This window comes from Equus quagga, chromosome 9 (assembly GCF_021613505.1).
Source record: "Equus quagga isolate Etosha38 chromosome 9, UCLA_HA_Equagga_1.0, whole genome shotgun sequence".
Lineage (NCBI taxonomy): Eukaryota > Metazoa > Chordata > Mammalia > Perissodactyla > Equidae > Equus > Equus quagga.
In genome coordinates this window covers 52,811,388-52,813,832 of record NC_060275.1, presented here as the reverse complement: position 1 = coordinate 52,813,832, position 2,445 = coordinate 52,811,388, and positions in this window count along the sequence as shown.

The following is a 2,445-nucleotide window of genomic DNA, read 5'->3' as shown; positions in this document are numbered from 1 at the left end:
CCCTGCGCGCGCGTGCGGGTGGGGGGGGACCCCGGCACGCCGGGCGCTGATTGGCCGCGCGGTCCGGGGGCGTGGCCCGCGCGTGAACTTGGCCGACTGGAGGTGCACGGCCGGCTTCTGGCTCCTCGGGACGCGTCCGTCGTCGCCGCCGAGTTTCAGTCCAGCGCTGGCAGATGCTGCCCGCGCGCGGATTCGCTCAGGGTTTCGGCGGACCCCTGGGCTAGGATGAGGCGCCCCGCCTCGTCGGCGCACCAGCAGAACCCTGCTCGGCCCGGAAGCTCGCGAAGTGACCTTCGCGGGAGCGGCGCCCCAGGGGAAGAAGGCGAGTCTGACCAGGGTGATCGCCTCGCGGCAGATTCGGGCGGCTCTTGACCTGAGCCCGCAGGTCGATGGCGGTGCAGACAGGGGAGCCGTGGGCTAGAAAATCCTAGGTGTCCTTTAAGTGACCTCGGCCTCAGATTGCACCTGATAAATTAGGAGGCCAGTCACCGTTTATTACAACCCTGCTGATGCAGAGTGCTTAAATACATTATCTCTTACCCGTCCAAGCATGCAAGGTAGGTAGATCATTTTCATTTTATTGGTGAAGAAATGGGGATTCAGAGACATCAAGTGATTTAAGTAGCTTGCCTGAGGCCACACAACTAGCTAAGTGGCGGAGTGTCCTGTCTGCAAGGATTGTAGACACTGGGCTCTCTGGATTTCCTGTTTTTAGAGCTGTAGGAACCCTCAGAGAACACGGTGAAAGCTACAGACACTCTTCCCATCCGCCTGCAAAGTTTGCACATACGTGAGTTTTTATATCATTTTAGAGGATTCACTGACCCCGTGCCTTGCAGTACAGCACCCTGCCACTTCCTGCCTCTGGGGAATGCCTTGACGGTTAAATGAAATGTTTGGGAAGCAATACTATAAATATATTATAATGTGTTCCTGTGGGTATGGCAGGGATATCTTCAGGGACACCCAGGTCACCTCCACTGCTCAAGGATACATATAATCCTGTTGGATGAACTCCTTTGGCTTAAGTCTGACATGGTCATCTCAGAGGCAGAGTGAGGCAATAGGCAGCTGGGAGTGCAGCCAAGGGCCTTGGCTCTTCGGAAGGGGTAGCCGGTTAGCGCTAGCTGACTGTGGTTCTGTGGGAGTTAGAGCTCTGGGTTGCTGTATCCCTCATTTTCCAAGAGAAGTCTGAAATTCAAAAGTTAATATCCGGGGCCGGCCCGATGGGACAGTGGTTAAATGCGCACATTCGCTTCTGAGGCCCGGGGTTTGCGGGTTCGGATCCTGGGTGCGGACATGGCACCGCTGGCAAGCCATGCTGTGGTAGGCGTCCCACATATAAAGTAGAGGAAGATAGGCATGGATGTTAGATCAGGGCCAGTCTTCCTAAGCAAAAACAGGAGGATTGGCAGCAGATGTTAGCTCAGGGCTAATCTTCCTCCAAAAAAAAAAGTTAGCATGCAATATTCTTTCTTTTTCCCTATCCTGTCCTACCCACTTTGCTGTGTAGATATATAGATGTTTTGTGTATGGATCAACATTTATTAACACTTAATTTTAAATTTTACCCATTTGTTTGTTCACCACTATTGTTTGCTTTCTTGATTTTTTTTTTCTTTTAGTGGTATGGCTGGAATATATTTTCAATTCGTTTTTTCAGAATAGATCTCTGGTCTGGGTGATATATACTGAGTACTTTGTGTTCTGAAGATATCTTTGTTTTTCTTTTAGATTTGAATGCTGGTTTTATTGTATAGAATTCTTAGTTCAAATTAATACTTTTTGAAGTAAAGTCTCATTCTTTAAAGAATAAACTGGGGTTTTTTTCTTTCTCTTTGGAAAATGTTTGGATTTTCTCTTTCTTGTCTTGAAATACTAATATGTTTAGGATTTTTTTTTTTTTTAAGATTTTATTTTTCCTTTTTCTCCCCAAAGCCCCTCTGGTACATAACTGTATATTTTTAGTTGTGGGTCCTTCTAATTGTGGCATATGGGATGCTGCCTCAGCATGGCCTGATGACCGTGCCATGTCTGGGCCCAGGATCCAAACCGGGGAAGCCCTAGGCCACTGAAGCCTAGTGCGCGAACCTACCCACTGGGCTATGGGGTCGGCCTTAGGATTAATTTTTAAGTTAATCCTATTCTACAGTTGGTGGATCCTTTCAACCAATAGCGATATATTTCTCTGGAAAGTTTTCTCCACTGTTTCTTTGATTGGTTCTTCCACTTCGTTCCTTTGTTTTCTTCATCTGGAACCTGTGTTGGATTGATATTGAACCACTGAATCCATCATCCATATGGGTTAACTTTTTAAAGAAACTTTCTGACTCCTTGTTCTTTGTGCTAAGTTCTGGGCATATCCTTTGGCTTAATATTCCAGCTCACTGATTTGATTTCCAACTGTCTTCCTTCTTTCCTTCACCCAAATTGTTTAATTTTTCC